Source organism: Sabethes cyaneus, chromosome 2 (genome assembly GCF_943734655.1).
Source record: "Sabethes cyaneus chromosome 2, idSabCyanKW18_F2, whole genome shotgun sequence".
NCBI lineage: Eukaryota > Metazoa > Arthropoda > Insecta > Diptera > Culicidae > Sabethes > Sabethes cyaneus.
Genome location: NC_071354.1, coordinates 27,968,130 through 27,995,108, shown reverse-complemented (window position 1 = coordinate 27,995,108; position 26,979 = coordinate 27,968,130). Strand labels below are relative to the sequence as shown.

Here is a 26,979-nt window from a genome sequence, read left to right as displayed (position 1 = left end):
TACGTTTCTGTAATTACATTTGGTCCTGATTTGTTTGGTCTAGATGCTGGAACCTTTTTTATGTTCTGCGTTTCCACACCACTAAAAGGATCAGTAGAGTTATTCCTTCCAGAAACGAGGTGACTCCGAAAGGAAAAAAAGGAACGACATTAAATTAACGATTTAATGACTTGCAAAATTACCTCTCAGCAGTATAATTTAATAATCTTTTTTGAGTGACCAATCGAACCGTGTTTATTTTCTGTTGAATCTTTTTATGAGATGCATAATCGAATATTCAATAAAGCCACTAAAATATGCACTCATCAATATCGGTAGTGATGGCGCTAAACCGCCAACCTTCCCACGACAGACGAGAATTTAAAAGTTCATAATTTGCGCTGAATTGCAGCACGGATTTAACATCCCCCACCAGTGTTGGTATATTATAACACAGCTCTTGCTCTCCTTCCCAGCCGGAAATTTATGCGAGAGTAACACCTAACACGGATCACCGGAGGGTGCGAATATTTTCGGAATTATTATTCATCGAAAATTTAATGGGTTAAATTTTGAAAGCTTGATTGCGGTGTGTTGTTTGGCGACTGCAGTCGTATAATTTAGCTGTAAAACAGCAATAAGCAGTGATTTTCGATTGTGCACAACCTCACTTTAGTTAATTTTATTTAAAACTAATCAGTCGGTTCCTTCACCAATAATCGTTAAAATTCATACATCGATTTTTTGCCTTTGTTAGTAAAAAAAAACACAAAAGTAAAAATGTGATCCCATCAAATTCCTAATAAACACAGCAATTCAGAACGAGAAATGCCTATCTCTAATGCAATTTTCTGGTCCCCGGCGTCCATAAAAATCGATCATCAACTGTGAGCACTGAGACTGGCGAATCCTCCGACAGGATATGACACACGACGCGATTCAATAAGACCAACCACCCCCAAAACACGACCACCGTCAAAATATGTTTTCCTCAAATAATCGCCAACTTCGGTGCTAGACCGCCACACCACGCCGCACCGCACAAACCAAACCAGCTGGATCTGATCTGGGAACGTAACGTAACGTGTCGAAACGAACGAACGTAAAAGTTGGGTAATTGGGAATTTCGTGATGACTCAGGCTCGGATGCTCGGACTCAAAAGTTGAAATATCATAACACAACTTCGGTTGTCGGTTTTCCTCCATCGTCGTACAATCATACGTGCTTCCTACAGCTACGTGGGAGATGCAGTTTTCTTTCGGTGTTTTGCTGATCGATTCACTAGCGTTTTTGAAAACTTTTAAACATAACAAACCGTTATCCAGTCAGTGGGTTTGAATGTTTTTCTTCTCGAAAGTGACCTCCGGTGAGTGAAACTGAAACAAATATGTTAGTCATCAAACATTTGTTGGTTTAAAAGTTGAGAACTGAATGTTGTGAAATGTGTTTGGCTAATTAAAGTGTCAGATCTTGTTATTCTCTCCGCTAGTAATTGTGAATTGGTACTAAATCCTAAATTGTGTCAACGTGAACTTTCAACACCGTGCATTTGAGCGATGGCTGAAACTTTAATTCATCTAGCTTATGTTTCATTTCATTCAGTTTATCAATTCAATTAATAATTTTGTAATTCATTCAAGCGCACGTCAACAGGTGGATTTTTCATTTCATCAGCACCGACTGTTTAATAATGATTTTGAATAATTTTCCCAGTTTTTTTTCAAAAGTTATAATGAAATCCCCTGCTTTAACATAGAGCCGCTGGAAAGGACCGACTCCCTGCAGAACTCTACAAAAATGACCAAGAATCGCTAGCAACGGCACTTCACAGGGTGATTTCGAGAATTTGGGAAGAAGAGAAACTACCGGAGGAGTGGATGGATGCCGTAGTCTGTCCCATCTACAAAAAGGGCGACCGGCTAGACTGCTGTAACTACCGCGGCATTACGCTGGTAAACGCCGCCTACAAGGTGCTCTCCCAGATTTTGTTGCGTCGTCTATCCCCAATAGCAAGAAAATTCGTATCGGGTGGGCTTTATGGGGGTCCGTGCTACTATGGATCAAATTTTTACTCTCCGACAAATCCTCCAGAAATGTCGAGAGTACAACGTACCCACGCATCATATTTTCCTGGATTTCAGAGCAGCATACGATACCGTTGAACGCGAACAGCTATGGCAGATAATGCACGAGTACGGTTTTCCGGACAAACTGACGCAGCTGGTCAAAGCTACTCTGGAACGAGTGATGTGCTACTTGCGCGTTTCGGGGAAACTCTCAAGTCTTTTCGAATCGCGCAGAAGGTTACGGTAAGGGGATGGACTGTCCTGTATGTTATTCAATATCGCTATTGAAGGTGTGATCCACCGAGCGGGTATCGAAACGAGAGGAACGATCTTCGCAAGAGTAGCCAACTCCTAGCCTTTGCAGACGACCTCGACATCATTACTAGAAATCGTGGGACAACGGAGGCAATCTACGCCAGACTAAAAACGGAGGCTAGGAGGATAGGGTTACTAATTACTGCGTCGAAAACCAAATATATGGTAGGAAGAGGCTCCCGAGAGAGTAACGTTTGCCTCCCACGGACAGCGACTATTGACGGTGATGAACTGGAAGTGGTTGATGAGTTCGCCATCGGCTGAATAAGTAAGTAAAGTGCTTTAACATGTTTCCGCAAATGTGCCTTCGTTAGAGCCCAAAAAGTTTCGATCGTGCCAGGGATTTACTATCTCAGGGGCTTGGTACCCATTCGACTCCATTGGCTTTGTACCAAGCTGATGTGTTTTTCGCGTACACTGGTGCTAGACCCGACCAAATCAGTACTATTAAGACAATGTTTGAGTGTCTTCCTACTTAAGCCAATGATACACTGCACTCCGCGTGTAAGTGCCTCGCTCGTTTTCATTCGCGCATAAATGTTGATCTTCTGGATCCAGGCTAAACCTCTAAAGCATGTTCGGCCGCTGGTAGGGCTGCTACATCTCCCCCCCCCCCTCGTGGCGTTGTTGCATCGTCATCGTGGCAGCTTGGTTGTCGTCTTCTCGTATCCGCTCGTAATAGCGTTCCCGCAGCTTATTGGCGTTAATGATCCTGGTTAAGCGTAGTGTTCACACGTCTCATGATTTTCAAATTTCATTAGGGGCCCTTTGGTCTACCGCACAATTGGCTAGCTGGCAGTTTTTCTTCGGTCCAAATGGATGATAGGATTCGGTTGGTCTTGTGTAGCGCGACCACTGGAATCATAATCACCGTTATTTTAACATGGGATGATTTTGTAGTTATGGCGTAATCGTCTATCTTTGACGAGGATGCACCTTTGTTGTTTTTGGATTGATTGATTTCGCAATTCCAAGTACTGTACCTCCCTTATTTGTTGCGTCGTTCTGTAGCGCTGTCGTTTGTTTTTGCTTTTAACGATATTGCACCTGCGTTGTTCTCGAAGCTTTTCGTAATGGCGTAAAACGCATCGATCGCGTTTATTTATTTACCAGCTGGCTACCGTGGATTACCAAATGGCATTAAAAGCCTTCCGCATTCCCAAATCGCTAATCGCACCGCCTCTTTTTTCCGATTTTTTCCGTAAAAATGGACTTGCCGGCGTCGTCAATAGTTTGACCACCCAGATAACACAAGATCGTAATAGAAAGTCCTCATCAAGTCGTATTCATGTTAGTTTCACATTGGAATTGCAAAATGATTAGAGTATGTCAAAGCGAAATGTACAATAAACTGTTTTGTAGTCGTGCGTGTCGTCATATACAACTTATGACTGTGAATTATATAGCAGTATAGTTGATTGTACCATTTAGTTATATCTTGATTGCATATCGAGGAGTGTTAAGTTGCGTGTTCCAAAAACTGTTGTATACAATGCAAGATAGAATTACAAATGATTGTCAAAATTTTTGCACGTACAGTAGAGATTTCTATAACGCGGATTTGTAGAACGCGGATTTCTATAGCGCGGGTACCATGATATTTCTATAACGCGGTTTTCCGCGTATAACAAATACACGTAGCATATGGATATTGAGTTAATTGGGGCTAAACTCGAATTTTGAGCGTTTTTGAACAGATATGACCATGGTGTCTTTTAAGAAGTTGTAGGGCATATAACAGTTGACTCTCTAAGTGATATACGGAAACCACAAAGTTACGGATTGGCCTGCTGGAGATTCCGGAATATCCGTTGAAATTATCTTATTGGTAAAGTTGGTTAAAATTGGTAAAATATTTTTGAAGTAACTAAAGTCGGGTAATTGATACGAATTAAAAACAAAGTAATAAATAAGCGACCTTAGAAAGCCATAAGGTGGTCCTCCGAAAAATTCAGAACATATCGTGAATATTTCGAGTGTAATTTGACTACACTAGAAGTATATTTCGACTATTTGTGACTCAATTTGGTCATTGGATGGTTTACCGGGAAAAAATTCAAAGCTTACCTGAAATTGGTCACTGGAAATGCAAATTTTTTTAATTTGTAACAGATCAAAATGAAATGGAATATCAGCAATCCTCAACTAAATAGGCCGCTCACGACACGACTCGACATAACCGCCAAAACGTTCACTGGAAAATTAGGATTTGCCGTCAAAGTGAACAATAAGTGAAAATTCATGTTGAAGTCCGCGCTACAATTTGAAAAAGGTTTGATATAAAATGTTCGCTGACAAATAAACGAGGTTATTTCGCCAGTTTGTTGAAATTTCCAATTTTGCTAGTGTAATTTGATAGATGTGGTATAGTAAACTGAACTTCCGGTAACGTTTACTATACTTACAAGTCTAATAGCAAATATATCAACTTTTGTATAAGCTCTTCACCAAGTATTGTGCACTTCTGGGAAAATTTTAACAGAAATCTAACCATCGTAGTTAGCCAGCTCTGGAAGACCAAGAGGCGATTTTATCTGTCTCACTAAGCATCTGTAAGATGGAAAAATATATACTTGACATCTTTCCCAAAGGAACCATGGTCGTGTTGATTCGAAATTTCGTAAAATTCAGGTATAGCCCCAATTAACTCAATTTCCATATGCTACGTGTACTTGTATAACGCGGTCCCAATTACCCGCGTTATACAAATATCGACTGTATATTGCCTCCACTTTGGTATCAGATATCAAAGAATGACGCACAGATAATAAAAATACGATGAAAAGATGGCAAAAAGACCATAAAAAGACAAAACAAAAGTAGAACAGAGAGATGACAAAAAGGCAATGAAAATACAACAGAGAAATGACAAAAAGACAACTACCTAATACGAAAATAGAAAAAAAAGATGAAAAAAAGACGATAAAAGAACAACAAAAAGATAGCAAAAAGACAACGAAAAGCAACGGAAGGAAGACGAGAAATGAAATGACAAGTAACCGAAAAGTGGTAAAACACCAAAGAAGCAACCAAAAATTAAAAATAAGACAATAAAATACAACAAAAAGACTATAAATAGACAATACGGTAATACGATAAAGAAACGATAAAAGTATCAATGTCTGTACCTAGGGGCACGAACGACGGGCTCTCGTCCCAAGTAACAATTCTAAAGGCACTTGGTTTTACTTGAATTTTATAAAGGTTTTATTGCGGTATTAATCATTACCTCTGGGTTTATTGTGGTACTGCGCAATACCAAGAGGATACGAGTTCAAACACATTTATAGCTAGCTAGAAACCATAATAAAACTGCTAATAAAGCAAATTTATTGTGGTTGCTTATATTACCACGTTAAAACTTCTTGACAGCACCACGTCTCTTACCCAGTCAGCATTTTCATATGTATAATTAGATTGCAAATAAGAGTTACGTACTGATATGTATCCAACAAAATCGTATTCGACACGTAAAAGCCGCTTATCCGTACCATTTTGGAGGCGATATACGCACTGAGGAATAATCTTGAGCGATACACTTATATATGTATTTCAATACGATAAGATCCGACAAAGCGCGACAAACTTTATACAGCTATACGACTTTGTGCTGAAAATCGTATGTTTGTCAACTACTAGCATTATAAACGATAGAATATCAACTTGTGTGCCCTTTATAAGGCTTTATTTACGAATACGAGTTTGTTAAGAGATATTTACGATAATTTTCGTACATTGATATACGAGTTGGTGTTGGCTGGGTATAAACTTGCCATAAGTGTGGCGTGGCAATACAAAATGGCGCATCAATCAAAATTTATCTTATCACGGTTACTTGTCAAACCGCAATAAATTTGTTAGTTTTATAGAGCTATTCAAACGGTAACACCCTAACCAAACAGTTTTTTGCTGCTATTATGGAGAATACCAAAGTTCAACACCAAAATCATTTATTTATGCGAAGCCATATTGCCACATTGTAGTATTTTCTTTTAGCTCGCAAACAACAGTTCATCAAAGCAAAGTGTTTTGCAGAAAGAAAGTTATTATCAATCGGTTTTCCTGTCAGAGGAACCAACTAAAATGATTTTGCTAGAAATTGAGATTGACTAACTGAAGATTTTCAATTTGGTAAAACAACCAGTTTTCGAAAATTGCAAAATTTCAGTGGCGCGCTGATTATATCGACCTATTATATCAAAATGCACGATGAAATTAAATGTGCACAAGCTGCAAACCAAAGAAAATGCTTAAAATTTAATAAATATTCTACGGGATATTTTATTCTGGTCGCTATAAACCAAATCGTTCAGAATGATCTGTCAGTAAAATTTAAACTTTTCTGATCACGGATATATTTTCAAGTTGACAACTTATTTAGCTTTTGCCAGAAAAGCGAAACACGGAAAGCGAAAGGCGAAAAGCTTTTTTAAATTATGGCGATGGCTGTCAAGCAGCGAAAGCTTAATCGGTTTTATTGCTGCTTTCAGCAGAGCGTGATACGACTACTTCAGCTTATAACCTGATTCTTATACCGGTTATGAAAACATTCTGAGGAGTGGGCCACTTGGTCAGAAGACAGTTTTATAGCGGTCATCAGAAAATTCTGGTGGAGCTCATAGTTTTATTAGCGGTTTTATGAGATTGGTCATGAAAACCATTATACGAACATAATAAAACTTGGAATTGTTACTTGGGGTAGGACTAGGAATACAGGTTCAATTCAACAAAGTTTGACATTTTGCCAAAATTCGTCAAGCAAATTGCTCTTGACCATTCTTATAAATTACAGGAAGACAAGTTTAAATTTCTTAAATGCCCGTTGACACATAGCACCATTTCTATGAATTATATAGCATTTGAACGAATTAATTTAGCATGAAACGGTTGCTGGCAATGTTGCTATTCATCGATAAAAGTACTGATTCGGTTCGAAACACACTCAAAGGTGATTCCATAACGTCAAATTCTCTGGCAATGCTTTTCTAGCTGAGAATTATTTAATGCGAGTGAGAGAAAAGCGAATTACCACTCACTCTTTTTCATGCAATGGTTTGATCGCTAGTGATACCAATCAAAAACGAATACCTCGCATTTCACTCATCGCGATGAGTAGCTATGATTTATCAATTTTGGAAAACAGGCAAAAGCGCAATCGGATATTGAATTATACCGTCAAAAAAACATGTACCTAACATTTATGTTGGTTTTTGAGTTCGACTATTAGCACCTGAGATACTTGGAATACACATTTTTGCGACAACATCAACGTTCTTCTACACCCAGAAGACTTTTAATCTCATAAAATTATTTTAACATGCTTTTCATAATTTTTCAACATTCACGTTGAGTGCAGCATAAATCTTTTTTTTTATGACAATGACAAACTCAAAGGATCAAATTTTGAACAGTAGTCGACGATATTTTTATTATCAGCCTTCATCGTTAGTCACACAAGAAGAAGATGTATTATTTTTCATAGCTTCGAACCTTCGAGGCACCAATTAATAATAATAATATTGCACCAGGTTTGCATTTCATTGAAACTAAATCTTGAATCCATTTTGTTTGTCCATGTGCCGCTTGTAGTTACTAACAGTTTTGAATAAAAAGCCGCATTTGATTGTGTCGACTCCGGAGAAGCTACCGGAATTTCTTCCGTACTCACAAAATGGATGAGATCTTATCTTGCCGGCTGTAGTCTATGCGTTAGAACCGGTTCTGAAGAATCGGAATCGAAGAATGTTTTGCAAATCATTCTGGAGCTACTCAAGGAAGTAATTTGGGCCCTTTGCTTTTTACATTATTTATCGACGAGCTCTATGTAATGTTACCATCTGAATGTGGCTTGTTTTACGTTGACGACGTTTCAGTTTATAAAAACCATACTTGACTGGAAACTACATACAACAAATCATCGGAGTTATTTGAAGCGTTATTCTCTCGAAATCTATCGTGGTACAACAAACCGAGCTCAGAGCATTGAAAAGCATAGTCAAATACTCTTCAATGTTTGAGATTCGAAACAAATTAATTTATTTCTCAGATTTTTTTGGAATACAGGCCTAATCGAACCCCTTGAAACTGGCATCATTTATTCGTTGACTTCAAAGCCGCATATGATACCATCGACCGGAAAGAGCTATGGAAAATCATGGACGAGAACAGCTTCCCCAGAAAGCTCATCAAATTGATTAGATCTACGATGGATGGTAAACAGTGCTGTGTTCGGATTTCGGGTGGATTGTCAAGTTCATTCGAATCACACAGAGGGCTTCGTCAAGGTGATGATCTCTCATGCCTGCTGTTCAACATAGCGCTACAAGTTGTTATGAACCGAGCGGATATCAAACCAACACGCGGGGCACGATATTCAACAAATCTAGTCAATTCGTCTGCTTTGCCGATGACATGGATATTATCAGCAGAACATCTGTGGCGGTGGCTGAACAGTACACCAGACTAAAGCGCGAAGCAGATAAGATTGGGTTAAAGGTAAATACGTCTAAAACAAAGTACGTGCTGGCCTGCGGAACCGAGGCCGAACGACACCGCTTGAGCAGTAGTATATTGATCGACGGCGATGAGTTTGAGGTAGTCGATGAATTTGTCTACCTTGGCTCACTGGTAACGACGGACAATGATACCAGCCGTGAGATTCGGAGGCGTATTATCAGCGGAAGTCGTGCTTACTATGGGCTCCACAAGAAATTGCGTTCGAGCAGACTAAGTCCCTGTACAAGACGCTTATTAGACCGGTTGTTCTCTACAGGCATGAAAGATGGACAATGCGCGAGGAGAACCTGCGAGTGCTCGGAGTTTTCGAACGACGAGTGCTAAGAACGATCTTCAGCGGTGTACAGGAAAACGGAGTATGGAGGCGGAGGATGAACCATGAACTCGCACAGCTCTATGGCGAACCCAGTATCCAGAAGGTGGCTATAGCTAGATGGATACGATGGACAGGGCATGTCGCAAGAATGCCGGATAACTACCCTGCAAAGATGGTGTTCGCCTCAAATCCAGTAGGAACAAGACGACCAGGAGCGCAGCGAGCAAGATGGTTAGACCAGGTGGAGCGAGATCTGGTGGAGAGTACTCGATGTCCGAGGAATTGGAGAGCGGTAGCCCTCAACCGAGTTACATGGAGAAACTTTGTTCAACAGGCTTTCTCCTAGGACGGCAAGCCACCTAAGTAAGTAAGTGAAGCTGGAGATGGCCTTGAGCTGCTGAAATCTTTACAAATGTGTTCCTAATGATCAGCTTGACATCTTCATTCCTACAACCAATGCTCAGCGCACGGTGTCCCATCGAAAATTTCCCGAATCTTGTTGCTCATGTTCAATCGCTTATGCAATTCATTCACTTGTATCATCAAAAAACTCCACGCAATTTTGGAAAATATTCTAAAATTGTAACTCATCTCGTTTTTGTGCACGAATGGTCTAAAAATTGTAATATTGATCATGTTCCGATGCTCCCGATATCCCAACCCTACTTCGGAGTTCGGACCGCTATCTCCACATGAAGAACGGTGCTAATTGTTCGGACTCGAAACACTCAAAAAGAGGCGCAAGACCGCTCAAATTATGCAAGCTGCTGAACTCTTGAACGGACGTGCTGCGCAGAACGAGTTCTTAGACCGGAGGAACATCCTCTCTCTCTCTCTCTCTCTCTCTCTCTCTCTCTCTCTCTCTCTCTCTCTCTCTCTCTCTCTCTCTCTCTCTCTCTCTCTCTCTCTCGAGGTAAGGAAGATTATATACAGTTTGTTTAGCCCAAAAAGGTACATGGCAGCCCAGCTTGGCAGAGTTCAATAGTCAGCTTACAACAGTCTAGGAAATATTTAATTTCTATTTGATGAGATTTTTGATTCCACCGATTCTTTTAAAAGACAACTTTCCCGAAGCCAATAGTCATATATTTCTTCGTGTTCAACCAACATCAATAAAAGACAACCTTCATCACTTGACCTGCAATTCTCTTGTATACTAACTCGCTTTGAAAGTCTGTCGAACCTGAGCTTTGCATTTACTGAAATTATTCCCAGACAGGAAGGGTAGAGTATTTAGTAGTATTCAACTTAGCTTAGCAAATTGTGTAAGTCAAAAATTTTAACTTTTGTTTGGCAGCAACTTCGACAGTATACAAGTAGAATATCAAAGGTTCCGAATTACTGCCTTGCGGAACTCCGAAACGAAATAGAAGCAGCTTATTAAACAAACCTAAATTTAAATAAAATGATAGGAAAATCTTTTCCAAGTTTTAATTTATCTATTCAGTTTCGAATAAACTGTACACAGTCAACTCGATTGATTGACGTTCTATGAATAGGAAGCATGACTCATTCAGGATTTAGAGTACACGACATTCGACATCAAAATTGACCTAATGGAGCTCCACAGTCACTGTGAACATATACCGTGACTTTGACGAATCCTGAACTGCACTCTCGAAAATCTGAAAAAAATTCCCAGCTAATGACATTATTGCTTGACGTCTTTAGAAATCCATTCATAACGCTTGAAAAGATCTTCAAACCTCATCTTTATGTCAGTTTACGAAAAGAACGAAAATCAACCCGACGCACGGGGACAGGGTTCAAATGGCACGCGCAATCACCGGAGTGTCGTGCATTATACAGAGCAACATAACATAATGCAAGAAGAACTCAGAAAACATCAGCCCGCCAGCCATACGGAAAGAAAATACAAACAAGCCAGCAGCGGTAATAAATGGAACAGAAAACGTGAGCCTAGCTAATTAATATTATCCTACTTCGTGAGACCTACCTTATTTTCCGTTCGACATTCCGCTTCCAATGAATGGTTAGTTGGCCGACAAACCTCTCCCTTCGACACTTGTTTGGACAGAACGGATCAACAATTTATATCCCGATATATTTTACTTGTTTACAGGTTCTTGTGAACGACCGGCTTGGCTGTCTGTATCTTGGCTGCTGCTGCTGCTGCTACTGCTTGTAGTCAACTTGTTCACGTTCACTTTGCAATGGGAAAAAATACATTAAACCAGTACCGCCCACTGAGCTTTTCCTTCTCGCGCGACCGGTGTCGGTTTCATGTTCACGTTTACGTCTATTTATTTTCTGTTCTGAGCAGTGAACTGCCAATTACTTCGGTTTATTGGAGAGCAGTAACTAACTGTACGTTGATCAACGGCAGCTCTACGTGCATTTCCTGAATAGGGAAAAACCAGCACCGCCCATCAGCTGATGAGGTCTGGTCGATGACTTGCAGCGGGATTATTCAGATTTCCCAGCACTGATAGCGAACAAGACTCAACAAACTTTCCCACAACCCCAAACACCACAACAGGCCAGGCCGTTAGTCGTCCTTCCCTTTTTTATCACCGCACGAAAGGAACGGTCGAATACTTTACGATATCAATATCATTAGAAAACGTGGAGCATAAAACCCGCATCCACTGGGAATGGCTCTGCGCTATTTATGGTCGCTATTTTTATCACCTAGCACTTCCCTACTGACCGGTCAGGTTTCTCTACTGCTATTTTGAATACTTATCACTTCCGGCCAGCAGCTCTCATAAATCTGATGGCACTTTGATTTTTCCCATTCCACCTCCTACCTACCGAAGGTAGGCAGGCAGAAAAGCAAAAAAAAGAGGACACAACGGAAGTTTAACCTCTCTGTTTCTCTCTCTCTCCTTCTCGGCAGGCTTTAACATGCACCGAGGCACGCACCCAACCTTACAACCTACCGAAGGAAAATGTCTGCCCTCGACTTCCGATGACTGATGGCGGTTCGCTGCAGGGGTCAAGCCGGGGCAAACTGCTTTTCAATTTACTCTCCTTTATTTCGCTTTAATACTTTCAACGTTTACTAATCCATCAGCTTGATCATCATCATCATCACCGGCAACGTTGGAATGGAAAATTCTTCTTAATTACTTACACACGAAACGCTCCACACAGCTGAGTTCGTTCCAAGTACAGACACACACACACTTTATTTGTTTGCTGTATTTACATTAAAGCTTAACTTGTAAACTCGGCTAATCTTCTCCGGTGCTGCCTGCTCGGTGTAAATTGGGTACACTGAAAACATCAATTGGTGTTTTTTTTCTTTTATTTTCTTCCGATTATCACTGGTCTGGTTGCTGTTTGCTTGTTTGGTCTGGTTTGGTTTGATCACTCGCTCGCATGCACGAAACGTTCGAAACGTTCTTGTTCTGTGTTGGTGTGTGGTCCTGTGAAAAAAAAAGAAAATAAATATAATTGGTGGAACAATAAACTGTCTCTGTGGAGGCACACGTGCGGTGAGATGAAAAAAAAATGCAAGTAATTTTTTCTTTTTGCTTGCGGGAGCAGCGCTCAATCAATGTTTCCGAGGATTACTGCAACGCTCGAAGTGAAACGATTGTTTTTTAGCTCAATGGAATCAATATCTAAAGTAATTTAACAAAATAATGAGAATCAGACAATCAAAACATCAGAGAATCAGAAAATCACATAATAATAGAATCTAAGAATCAGAAAATCAGATAATCAGACAAATAGAGAATCAGAGGATCAGAAAACAAAAAAAAAACAAATAATAAGCGAATCAGAAGATCGGAAAACAGGAAATATAGAAACAGAATATCACTAAATCAGAGAATCAGAGAATGAGAGAATCATAGAATCTAAGAATGTGAGAATGTGAGAATCAGAGAATCAGAGGATTGGAAAACATAAAACAGAGAAACAGAGTATCAGAGAATGAAAGAATCTGAGAATTAGGGAATCAGAGAATCAATCTATTACACTAGTTAACAAAATAAAACAAAAAGCGTGAACTCAGCTGAAGGTGATTTTTCATGTAAAATTGGCCGCTGAATCCGAAAATGTGGTCAGAAAAATTTAAAGTAGGATAGATTTTGAGATATGCATTAGTTGAAATTTTGCTTAAAGAAAGAAAGTACATGCACATAAACACAAATTTCTCCGGTTGCGGCTCACCAATTTCAAATCTCTTTTTTCCATATTGATGAAGTGAAAATTTGCTATCGTATAGTCGAACTTCATTTTTCTGTAAGAATAATAGTACTGTAGATATTTGAGAATTTGTTCACAACAAAACAAAAAAGAACGCATTTTTTTGGAATAATTTCAATTTTATCAAAGGTTTTAGACAAGATTACCGCAATATAAAAATTTCATTTCATGTGGGTCTTAAAGGCCGATAAAAATCAAAGAAATCATGGGGTTAATGTTAACAATCGGTTGAAAATTGTAGAAGTTATGACCATATTACTAAAACAGTAATATTTGCACATTTGAATATCATGCTTGAAAAGTGATGCAAAGCATGAGTTTAAATGAGAAAATGATCCACAGAAACTCTGTTACGCCTGTGGAAACTATATTTTTACAACCCCGGTTAATTTCACTGCTTCATTGCAAACTGCGTTTCCATTTGCGTGTCCATTTATATAGATCATGACAAGCAATTCGATAAATGTTATGCCAATTAAGACAATGCTTGTTAGTGTTCGGATATAATGGGGCTATTCAAAGTTACTGTTTGGATGTAAAGGGGCTATTGGTGAGTCCTATAACCCTGCTGAATGGCGTTGGTTCATAGATAGCATTAAGCAGAGTTTGAAGACTATAGGATACCGCCTCTAGTTTTCAAAAATAAAAAACAGAAGCTGGCGCTAGTGTTTCATCATGCGTCATGTGTAAAAATATGCTTGAAACTGTCAATGTTTCCCTGTTGAATACAACAGATGTCGTTGCTTGGTAACGCATGTTGTACATATTGAAAACAACCCAATTTTGCGCAACAAAAAATTTACTCAGTTTGGCAACAGCACTTTCTCTTTCATCTCTGTTTCTTTTGTGTTTACCGTTAAAGGCGGTATACATTTAACGGTTTGACATTTGAACCAACAAATAATTGGTAAATATTGTTTTTGTTTATCGCGACCATGTCACGAAATTTAATTTGTTTGAATTGAAATGTCGCAAAAATATTCAGCTCCCGGCTCTCGCACGGTATCAAAATCATCTTCTCGGACTCAAGGAAGAATGATAGTAAGATGCAATGGAGAGGTATAGGAAAAGTTTGTATTTATTAAAGCTAGGCAGACGTTATGAAAATTAGATAATATTAGATTAGGTATTGTTTAAGCAGGTAAACATAGATAACCGAGAAATTTTGAGAAAAGCGTCATCTCTTGAAAAGCAAGGGTTTATCTGGTATCTTATTACTACATCAGGGATACAAATACTCCTCGATTCCCGTAGCCCATGCCACAAGTATGTGAATAAATAAGTACTAAAAATACTAAGCATGAGTCAAATGGCTCTACATATAATAAAATACAGTTAAACATAACTGGAAAATTTGCTCCTACCTTAATGTTGAGGCGTGTGTCTTTGAAAAATAAAGAGAGGAAAGATGGAAAGATAGATAGACCGAAAGATGTTTCAACCGATTGTTATCAATCACCCCATGATTTCTTTGTTTTTTATCGTCCTTTAAGACCCACATAAAATTAAATTTTTAAAATGCGTTAATCTTGTCTAAAATCTTTGATAAAGTTGAAATTATTTCAAAAAAATGCGTTCTTTTTTGTTTTGTTGTGAACAAATACTCAAATATACTTACAGAAAAATAAAGTTCAATTAATCGATAGCAAATTTTCTCCTCTTTAATATGCAAAAAAGAGATTCGAAATTGGTGCATTGCAACCGGAGAAATTTGTATTTATGTGTGTGTACTTTCTTTCTTTAAGCAAAATTTCAACTTTAATGCATATCTCAAAAACTATCCTATTTTAAATTTTTCTGACCACATTTTCGGATTCAGTGGCCAATTTTACATGAAAAATCACCTTCAGCTTACTGAGTTCATAAATGCTGTTAACTAGTGTTATTGGCATATTTTTATCATTTTTTTCGGCCTTTTTTTGACATTTTTGTCGTTTCTTTATAGCAATTTTGGCATCTTTTCGAGGTCATTTTGTTGTCTTTTCTTTGTTTTTTGTCATCTCTTCATCGCCTTCTGTCCTCGTTTGACCGTTGTCTTTACATCACTTTTTTGCTATTTTCTTGTCGTCTTAGTTTTTGTCAATACAACAAAAATGTTGTCTTTTTAATGTCATTTCATGGGCTGATACCGAAAGGCCGAATAACAAATAGCCAAAATCCCAATGACCAAATTTCAACAACTGCCACAGAAGGCCGAAATTATATTTGGTCGAATCTCGAAAGATCAAACTCCTATTAGGCTGAATCCCTATTTTGCTGAGTCTTAACTTGAAAAGACGAATTTTCTCGGAGTGCAGGTAACATACAAGTTTAATCGAGCAAAGAACACAATAAGACACAACTATTTACTACAAAACAAAAAAAACATGTCTTTGTTTAGCGCTTAACAAAAGCGCAACTGCATAAACAAAATTTTTGTTGCTTATTTTGTGAAAATTTACACATTTTTAATAGGTTTACTGACTAGTAGGGATTATCCCTTAGTTAAGTCTGAACGAATATTTAAGAGAATATTTTCGGCAGAATATGACATTCTGCCTCTTGTATTTCGGTCATTTGTAATTCGGCCTTTTGTGACTCGGCTATTTGTATTTCTGCCATTCGTAGGTAATTTCTTTTCGATGCCTCTTCGTGTTCTTTTTGACAATTATTTGCCGTCTTTTCTTCGTCGTTTTGGCATCTCTGTGTCGTGTTTTCATAGTCTTTACATCGCATTTTTCCCGTTATTGTTATCAATACAACAAAAATGTTGTCTTTTTACTTTTTTATCCTTTCATCATTCTTTCTATCGTCTTTCATGCATGTTTTGGTCACCTTCCTGACGTCGTGTCGTTTTTTGTCAAATGTTACCACAAGAATGGAGCTTAATTACAATTGGGGTGGCTCCGATACATTTAAGAGCTATTTGTAAGATCTACGAAAAGATCCAGGACACTCCTCCATTCTCATTGCCGAAGGACGATCTTCAACGGTATGGGCTGCGTTTTATGCTTCTAGGAAGCATAATCCCGTAGGTATCCATATTTTGCAGGATAAACTCGTCAAATTATTTTGCAGTTTTGCACAGCTGCTTGCATTTTCCGTTCAAAGCGAAATACCGATGAAATAAATTTTGAGTTCCACACCACCGTACCGGTACGGCAACAAAATTTTTGGTTCGACACCCGGCAAATTGAACTTTCATGATGGCCAGCTCGTAGTTCGGGATCTCGGTTCAGTGGAGACCATCTGGGAAATCATTGTGCAGTGGATCTTCGTCAGCAAACCAAAAAAAAACATATAACGTCATTGGTAAGTCAAAACTTTGGTGGTTTTATGGAAGATTTATTTTTCGGCAGCAGCAGCGAATGCTTCTTTTTCTTTCTTGATATACTAACAAATCCGTGCGCTATGCGAGCTATTGTAACCATCAGTGGACCGTTAGTTTCCAGCAAATACCGAACGAGAGGAAATTATCCTTTTTAGTAGTTTTTGGCAAATTCATTTTCACGCTATCGTAAATGTATTTCCGGGCTGCCGTAAGCTAAGCAATTCGACTGTTTGCAATGAATACCGACCGGTGTTTTATTCACATTTTCTACATAATAATTTTGATTTCCGCTGTCGTAAAATTGCTCATGAAAACTTCCATCAGAATCTCGAACAGAAAATCGGTGCGAAGCTGCGATTGCGACCTACTACGATGGTGGAAAACAGCGTGGTGGGAAGCATAGGAGGGGGGGGGGGGGGGGGGGCAGAGCTAAATAAAATATTGCAACGATGAAAATTCTTGCTTGCAACCGTAACAGAAACAAACGTGTAAATTCATTTGAAATATTTGTTCTTATTAAAAAGCACACTACCATGTGACATGTGGCATTGCATAGTTTAATAGCATCACGTTCACAATATATTTTAAACATTTGCAGTGACACTTGAACTTTCTTCGACAACTTCCAGGCAAACCAGTTGCCCAAAAAAAAACTATTTGCCATGAATATAAGCTGAACTTTGCTTGACATTTCATCAGGAGAGCACTGAGAAACGTGCCCCACTTTCGGTTTGAAGTTGGCGGTCAAAAGGTACGGCACTAGTTCTTCAGTCTACTTCTATATTGGGCCTACCCCAGTTTTCTACATTTTTGGGGGAAAAGTTATCACTAATTCTTACCAGATAGACACTACTGTAATTGCACATTCCTCACTGGATGATTTGTTCTTCAGATTCAGGGACATTTTGCTGGTGCTGTGACCGAAATAAGAGAAACTATGTTCAAAAATTATTAAAAACTAGCTGATTGTCCGATCTTACTCGGAGCCCCTTTATCTCTTGTACATCTATTATTGTAACGAAAATTCTCATAATGCAAGAAACAAAACCCTTTTTCTTCATTTCAAAGCTCCCCCCTTCTGTTGTCCCACAGCCACTTGTAAATCTGTCTTCTTTTCGGTAATCCCTATAAAGCGAGGCCCCCTTCAGAAATCCCCTCTTGTCATCCAGCCATTTGTACAACTTCTATCGTTCCAAATACAAGAGAAATACACCCCTCTACCCATTTGAACCTTTTTACGCCGTTGTAAGAGACCGCCTTCCTCTTTTGTTCAACATGTGTGATGAAATTTGATGAAGAACCGTCGAGGCGTTTCGGAGTTATGGCAGAATGTACATTCATTCTCACGTTCCTAGTCTCCTCCGCTATTGGCTCCCCCTCCAAAATCCCCTCCCTAGTAACAATTCTAAAGCCACTTGGTTTCACTTGAATTTTATAAAGGTTTTATTGCGGTATTAATCATTACCTCAGGTTTTCTTGTGGTATTGCGCAAAACCAGGAGGATATGAGTCCAAACACACTTATAGGTAGCTAGAAAACCATAATCAAACTGTTAAAAAAGCAAATTTATTGTGGTTGCTTATATTACCACTTGTAGGCTGCACCACGTCTCTTATAAACTTACCATAAGTGTGGCGTAGCAATAAAAAATGCTATTAAAACGGTAACACCCAGACCAAACAGTTTTTTTGCTTCTATTATGAAGAATACTAAAGTTCAACACCAAAATCATTTTTTATGCGAGGCCATATTGCCATATTCTAGTAGGTATATTGTTTTAACTCGCAAACAATAATTAATCAATGCAAAGTGCTTTGCAGAAAGAAAGTTATTACCAATTGGTTTTCCTGTCACAGGAAGCAACTGAAATGGTTTTGCTAGAAATTGAGATTGACTAACTGAATATATTTATTTTGTTATAACAACCAGTTTTCGAAAATTGCAAAATTTCAGTGCTGCGTTGATTTTATCCACCTATCATATCAATCTGCACGATAAAATTTAATGCGCACATGCTGCAAACGAACTAAGAAGACTGCTCAAAATTCATTATTTATTCTATAGGATATTTTATTATGGTCGCAATAAACCAAACCAAATGATCTGATAGTAGAACTTTAACTTTTCTGCTCACGGATGTGTTTTTAAGTTGACAAAGCTGGCGAACTTATTTAGCTTTTACCAGAACGAAAAGTAAAAAACTTTAATAAATTATGGCGGTGGCTGTCAAGCAGCGAAAGCTTAATCGGTTTTATTGCTGCTTTCAGTAAACCGTAATACGACTACTTGAGCTTTTAACCTGATTATTATAGAGATTATGAAAACAATCTGAAGAGTGGGCCACTTGGTCAGAAAGCAGGTCTGGTGAAGCTTATCAAAGTGGTTTTATGAAATTGGTCATCAAAACCTCTATACGAACGTAATAAACCTTGAAATTGTTACTTGCGCTCCCACTGCTTATCTCCCAGTCATTTGCACAATCGATATAAAGAGAAACTCAACCCTTTTTACTTATTTGCACCTCCCCACGTGTAAGCTACCCCTTTGTCAATCACCCTGCCCTAATTGAAGACCATGCGTTCCAAGTTTGACGAAGAATTCCACCCTTCTCCCTCTTCCCCCTCGGGTACGTGACGCACCCAATTATCAATTATCTGTTTGCTCTGTGGAAATCCCTAAAATGGAAGAGAAACAAAGCCTTTATTCATATATCCCTCCTCAAGAGCCCCCCCACCACGTGTTGTGTTTCTCTTGCATTTGGAACATAGCAGTTGTACAATAAACAAATAAACTAGTGGCTGAACGATAAGAGGGTGTTTCTGAAAGGGGGGTATAGTATGGCTATTGACAAGGCTTAGATGTGAAAAAGGATTTTGTCACGCTTTATAGGGATTACCGAAAAGAAGACAGATTTACAAGTTGCTGGAATACAACTAGAGTGGAGAGCTGACAAAGGGAGTAGACACATTCAAATGAAGAAAAAGGGTTTTGTTTCTTGCATAATGAGAATTTTCGTTACATTAGCAGATGTACAACAGGGCGCCAACGGAATGTATGAGAAAAATGTGAATCCGAATTTTCAAAAGGAACAACCTGCAAAATGTTCTTTACCTTGAAAAAACACTCTATGCAAAATTTCAGCTCAATCGGACCCGATTAACTGGTGTCGCACTGTCGCACAGCCATCAAAGTTTCACTTGTACGCGAGTTCAAAAATCACCAAAATCAGCAAATTTTTTGATACCAAATAACTTAAAAATGCATGAAATGTCGAGATCTGCTGTTATCTCGAAAAAAAAATTTTTGTCAAAAAACGACTTTTTGGTCGTTTGAATTGTTGTTGTTGAAAAGGCCACTGAAACTGTCCGATTTTTTCCCAAACTACTTGTATGACATTCCAATGCAAGTCTCTGACACGTGATACTTCACAGCTGTGCGAGACCAGTTAATCAGATCCGATTGAGCTGAAATTTTGCATAGGGTGGTTTTGAGGTAGGACTACGTCTTACGGCAAGTTTTGAGATAGGGTGTCATTTCAAAAAATCGAAAAATGCGAGCGTCACGAAAAATGATAGGTTTTGAGCGCTAATAGCTCAGTGGTTCCGATCGATTTTCAATATTCTTACACCAATCGATCGGAAAATCTTCTAAGAATTGACCCAAATGACGAAAAGTATGGATTCTTGATGTTAAACTATTGAAAAATTGAAAATAATAAACCTATGTTTAACCAGAATTTTCACTTCGTGATTGGTTGTTGGAAATGACGTTATCAAAGTAGAAACGCGTTTTCACACTTCGGCTTATAATTCAGTCAATTTTCAATAGATTTCCAAAATATTTACACCAATTGATCGGAAAATCGATTTGGAAAATATTGAAAATATAGAAAACTATTGAACTTCAATGCCCGTTATTGAAAAATTGAAAATAACTCTAACTCGGTCGTACTAGAAATTGTCGCTTCCTGATTGGTTGGAATAATTTCAAATTATTATCGAACAAGTCTTAGTACAATTCAGGATGTACCGAGAGAGTTGATGGAAAGTTCCATTTATTTCTACTATAACAAAGTTACAAGAGAATAAATGGAATCCTACCCTTTCTCGTTGATTGCTAATTGACTTGAAAATTCCTTATTGAGATGTACCACCAACTGCAACAGGAGCGGTGACGCAGTCGTGCACGTCTGCAGTTCCCGGTCGGTCGTATTCATCGGCTGCTGAGGAAAGGAAAGTATGCTGAGCGTGTGTTGGAGCTGGAGTACTCGTTTCGCTGCCGTGATGGAATATTTGGCCGCTGAAGTTCTGGAATTGGCAGGAAATATGCTGCTCGCGACAACAAAATGACCAGAATCAAACCACGTCACTTGCAGCTGGCCACTTGGAGTGGTATTTTATCGTGATTCAGGACCACATACGAACGGCTACGTCGATCGCATAGCTGCTGAGGCTTTCCGGTTGGTCCGTTGCAACAAGCCGTGCCTGGTTTGCGGTTATCGGTATTCCAATTTACCGAACAGAGAATTACGTTAAGTGCGTTAGTGCAAGTTTATTGCAAGCTGGAGTTATAACAATCAAACAATCGGTCCTTTTAAGGGCCACACAACGATTGAAGAGTTTATTATATTTTCTTGCCCAGTTAATACCATAATAACACAGGCAACGAGGGAAAAGTTGAATTTTTCGCCATTACGGACGACCAACAGATGACGGAAATAAGGTTTTTGGCCACGGGCGACATTTTCTGCGACATCCAAAACGTCTGCAGGTTGTAAATGCTTTATTATAAGTGTTCTTTTGTAAACCGCAGAAAAGCGGCGCAAAATTTTCAAAAACTCGCGCGTACCGTCTACCGATTACCAGAGGAAAAGCACTATTCAACGTAGAAACAGATCATAAAAATTTATTTACTGTTTGGTTTAGTGTGACTTGGTTTCGTTTTAATAAAATAGATTCAATCAATTCATGGATATAATTCCAAAATCGGTTGAGGATTGAATGTATACAATGCTACTACTTTGATAAACGCTTGTATACATGAAGAATCGTATTATTACTTACATGGATACATCCTACTATCGATACAAAGAGACTTACGTAGTCCTACATCACCTATGCGATCGTGTCTTGTGCACAACCCCTCTAATTTTGCATGGTAATGAGCATTTTGCAGGTTGTCCCGTTAAAATCCATTTTCATTGGCACCTTGATACAAGTTACTGAGGGACAAACGGGCCCCGGGTAAGATCGTGTGTGTGTGTGTGTGTGTGTGTGTGTGTGTGTGTGTGTGTGTGTGTGTGTGTGTGTGTGTGTGTGTGTGTGTGTGTGTGTGTGTGTGTGTGTGTGTGTGTGTGTGTGTGTGTGTGTGTGTGTGTGTGTGTGTGTGTGTGTGTGTGTGTGTGTGTGTGTGTGTGTGTGTGTGTGTGTGTGTGTGTGTGTGTGTGTGTGTGTGTGTGTGTGTGTGTGTGTGTGTGTGTGTGTGTGTGTGTGTGTGTGTGTGTGTGTGTGTGTGTGTGTGTGTGTGTGTGTGTGTGTGTGTGTGTGTGTGTGTGTGTGTGTGTGTGTGTGTGTTTGTGTGTGTGTGTGTGTGTGTGTGTGTAATGCTTCATTTTCTTCCCCGCGTGAGTATGTTTGTATGTTCCACCAAAACTCCAGAACGCCTTGACCGATCTCCACCAAACTTGGCACACATATTCCTTGATATAAGGAAATCAGAACTGGGGGGTTGATAAGAAGGTGAGAGGTCATAACAAGGGGGAGGGCTATCACTCCGAAATGCCTGGACGGTTCTTCACCAAACTTGGCATACATGTTCCTTGACATAAGGGAATCAGCACTTAAGGATTGACAAGAAGAGAAGGACGTTGGGGGTTCATAACATGGGCGGAGGCCATAACTGCGAAATACCTGGACGATCCTTCATCAAACTTCACACATATATTCCTTGGCATAAGGGAATCAGAACTCCGGGTGTTGCCAAAAGAGGGGGGGTTCGTAACAGGGGGGAGGCTTGACGCAAATGTTCCTTGATATTACGGAATTAGCACTGGGAAGTTGACAAAATGGAGGAATCCCTAACAAGGGGAAGAGAGACCCAAAAAGGTAAAAGGGGCATTTCTCTTGCATTGAAACTGATTGCATTTGTGCAACTGACTTTGAGAAAAGAGGGCGGGGGTTCCACTGAGAAGAAATATTTGGTAAACAAACCTTTGTTTCGTTTCCACTATAGCGATTTTCATTGAGCAAACCGATGCATAATTAGCTACGTGACACAAGGGGGACCTGACTGGGAAGGAACCGACATGTAGGGGTACGAGGAACGTGAGTATGAATGAATGTTCCGCCATAGCTCCGGAACTTCTGGACTGTTCTTCATCGAACGGCGTTTGTCAAACACATGTTTTTGGCATGATTCTCTTATGCCGGGGGGTTGACAAAATAGGTAGACGGTCTCTTACAAGGGAAGAGAAAGGTTCAAATGGCTAAATGTGTGCGTTTCTCTTGCATTTGAAATGATAGCAGTTGTACAAGTTGTTTTATTTCTGGAAGGGGAAGACAGTGGCCATTAAAAAGGGGGAGATTTAAAAACGTAAAAAAGGTTTTGTGACAAATTACAGGGATTACGGAGAAGAAGACAGATTTATAGATGGTTGGAGGACAACGTGAGAGGAACTGACAAAGGGAGTAGACATATTCAAATGAATAAAAGGGGTTTGTTATTTTCATAATGAGAGTTTTCGTTACAAAAACAGATGTACGTGTGACTGAGTGACAAAGGGGCCCCGAGTGAGATCGGGCAATCAGCCAGTTTACAATAATGTATAACGATTGTAACCAAGATAATCGATCTAGTTTTAATTATTTTAGCATCAAATGGGAGATTTGTTGAAATCTCAGTGTTGACTGAATATAACTGCGAAATTTTATTAGAAATGGTTTTACCGCTCAAAAGTTATTTATATCTATACATATAAAAATGGATTTCTGTCTGTCTGTCTGTCTGCCTGTTTGTCTGTCTGTCTGTCCGTATGTTCTTTATAGAATCGAAAACTACTGAACCGATCGGCGTGAAAATTTGCATGTAGGGGTTTTTGGGGCCAGGGAAGGTTCTCTCGATGACAAAAGACCCTTCCCCCCATTAAGAGGGGGGGCTCCCATACAAATCTATGCCTATAAAAATGGATTTCTGTCTGCCCTATGTTGCTTATAGAATCGAAAACTACTAAACCAATCGGAGTGAAAATTTGCATATAGGGGTTTTTGGGACCAGGGAAGGTTCCTATGATGGTTAGAGATCCCTCCCCCACTAAGAGGATGGTTCCCATACAAATGAAACACAAATTTCTGCATAACTCGAGAACTAATCAAACAAATGGAACAAAATTTTACATGTGGGTATTTTTGGAGACAAGAATTTTTTCTATGGTAAATTGAGACCCCTCCCCACTTTAGGAGGGGGGGCTCCCATTCAAATGAAATGCAAATTTCCTCATAACTTAAGAACTAATCAAGTAAATGGAACCAAATTTAGCATGTGGGTGTTTTTGCAGGCAATTTTTTTATCTATGGTGAATTGAGACCCCTCCCCTCTTTAGAAGGGGAATTATGACCCCTCTCCCTTTTAAGCGGGGAGGGGGCTTCCATACAAATGAAATACAAATTTCTCCAGAACTCGAGAAGTAATCAAGCAAATGGAACAAAATTTAGCATATAAGTGTTTTTGTAGGCAATTTTTTTCTATGGTGAATTGAAACCTCTCCCCGCTTTAGGATGGGGGGCTCCTATACAAATGAAATACAAATTTCCTTATAACTCGAAAACTAATTAATCAAATGGAACCATATTTGGCATGTGGGTGTTTTTGGAGGCATGAATTTTTCTATGATTAATTAGGACCCCTTACCTTTTTAGGAAGGGGGGGCTCCCAAACAAATGAAATACAAATTTCCTCATAACTCGAGAAGTAATCAAGCAAATGGAACAAAATTTAGCATGTAAGTGTTTTTGTAGGTAATTTTTTTTTCTATGAGGAATTGAGACCCCTCCTCTCTTTTCGAGGGGAATGATGACCCCTCCCCCATTTAATAGTGGGGGGCTCCTATACAAATGAAATACAAATATCCTCATAACTAGAGAACTAATCAAGCAAATGGAACTAAATTTGGCATGTGAGGGGTTTTGGAGACAGGAATTTTTTTATGATGGTATGAGACCCCTCATCCCTGTGGTAGGGGGATAAGGACTCTCATACAAATAAAACTAATTTTTTTGCGTAACTCAAAAACCAATCGAACTAGAGAAATTGTAGGCTCTTTCAAGTCAATAACAAGACCACCAAAAACTATCAATAGTAACATTAGATGATTCAGAGCGTGATGGCCCCAGGCCGCGAGTGTTGCCGGCGACCGGCCGTCGGAAGCACCGGCCACTGCGGGGGGCAGCCCCTCGTAGAGATCACCTCTATCTAGGTTTATTTATTTTCCTAGATCTACTGACCTCTATTACTTTCCTTCAGTTGGGTCACTCCTGCGAAATGGTACTTTCTACGAAAAGATTTTCCGTGAAATGATACATCATACATCCCGCTTAAGGTTTTTCGCGAAATGGTATTCTGCGAAACTCTATATTCCGCGTTATGGTCAACCGAGAATTGGTGTTCTGCAAAATGGTATTCGGCGAAATGGTTTGTAATGATGCATTTAAATCTCTGCAATTTATTTCATCAGGCTAAGGAATGGGAGGAGTTGAACTCCTCGGAAACTTGCAAAACACGAGATTGTGACAAAGGTCATCCGAGATTCACGATTTATGTACAACACAGTTTTATTTGTGGCAAAACGAAGTTTGTCGGGTCAGCTAGTAATATGTAAATAACACAAAAAGACATTAAAATAGGATGAAATTCTACATTCCAATACAAAAACAGATGATAACATCTTAATTCGATATAAGCCAAAAGACAACTTTTTTGAAATTAAAAACTGACTCATATCGAGGTATAGCTGCATTACTTTTGTTTAATGTTTTCTGTCCCTAATTTGGTATTGACTTTTTATTAGCTTTTAGCTAGTCAATCCTAGTTTTTAATCAACCTAGTTTTTATAGAAATTTTTTTTTGTAAAGAAATTAGATTGTGAGAATACAATGGACGAAAGGTGCTTCAATTCTGCCTACAATGACGCGGATATTTCATCCCAAACACGGGTACCTATTTTTGGTTCGCCTTTGCCACTTTGCCATTTTTAGTTGCACAATACGAAATAGCCATAACACGAAATTGCCGTTTCAGCCATTTAAAATCATCATTTTGCCACATCCATCGGTCTCGGTCCTAAAATTATGCTTTCATCACAATTTGTGTACTGGTAATTCTACCTACTGATGGTAGCGAACTGGTGCCATTGCAATTTAATAACAGCTGAAAGATTACGAAGCTTTATCAATCTCACAATGCAAAAAAATACCATAGCAATCAAAAATATTTTTATAACTAAGAGTAAAAATTGATGCGCGGACATTCATCTATAGTTTTCTGTTAATCCTATAAATTTTCAATTCAATACTCGTAAATAGTATAACATCCGGAAAATATGACGCAAAACAAGTTACTCTTCCTACCAGTTCAGTTGGGGGTCGTTTGCTGTCAAATCGGAAATGTATCGTAAAAGATATAAACTCTAAAATTTAATACTCCCAAATGACTAGTCGTCTGCCGTCAGGAAGTCTATACTGTACTATATGAAAACCATCGTTAAATTTAAACTTTATTACTCATAAAACTACCCAAAATAATTGATGGAAAACAATTCAATTATTATTATTTTCAACAACTCCGCCGGCAAATTTGTTCTGCGAAATTTTCACCCTATCCAACTTATATTTCTATGCTCGCTCGCGGTCTGTAAAATCGCAAACATGTGAAAAGGCAGCAACTTACCGTTCACTCAATGTTTTGTTTTGCTTCCAATTTGTATGTACATATTTAAATTTGCTTCACATGCTGTCCTATTGAGTCACAGAAAAGCTTCTTATTCATCGTGTAGAAATTGCAATTGCTCCGCTTCCCCGCGTCACCACCAATCCTCAGGTTGGTCAGAACAGTCTCACCGCCCGCCGCGCGCCGCGCCGCCGGGAACCGTGTCAACCTGAAGTCTACAATCGCTGCTTTTCGCTCCAATTCCCCGGAGCAGCATATTTTAATTGGATTTCCGTCAAGCCGGGCTAACAACACACGGCAAACTAGAAGACGGCCTAGACGGGTTTTTTCCTATTGACCGAATCGGAACGGCTGCACA

General features: G+C 39.1%; 1 protein-coding gene across 1 annotated transcript in view; it reads right to left on the bottom strand.

Moving 5' to 3' along the window:
• The window catches only part of LOC128735213 (uncharacterized), a 163,163-nt gene extending 151,903 nt beyond the window's left edge, over positions 1–11,260 (bottom strand). The window contains exon 1 of the mRNA XM_053829705.1: positions 11,151–11,260. The gene's annotated coding sequence lies outside the window, so the exon portion shown is untranslated. The remainder of the gene's footprint in view (positions 1–11,150) is intronic.
• Positions 11,261–26,979: the final 15,719 nt, after the last annotated feature.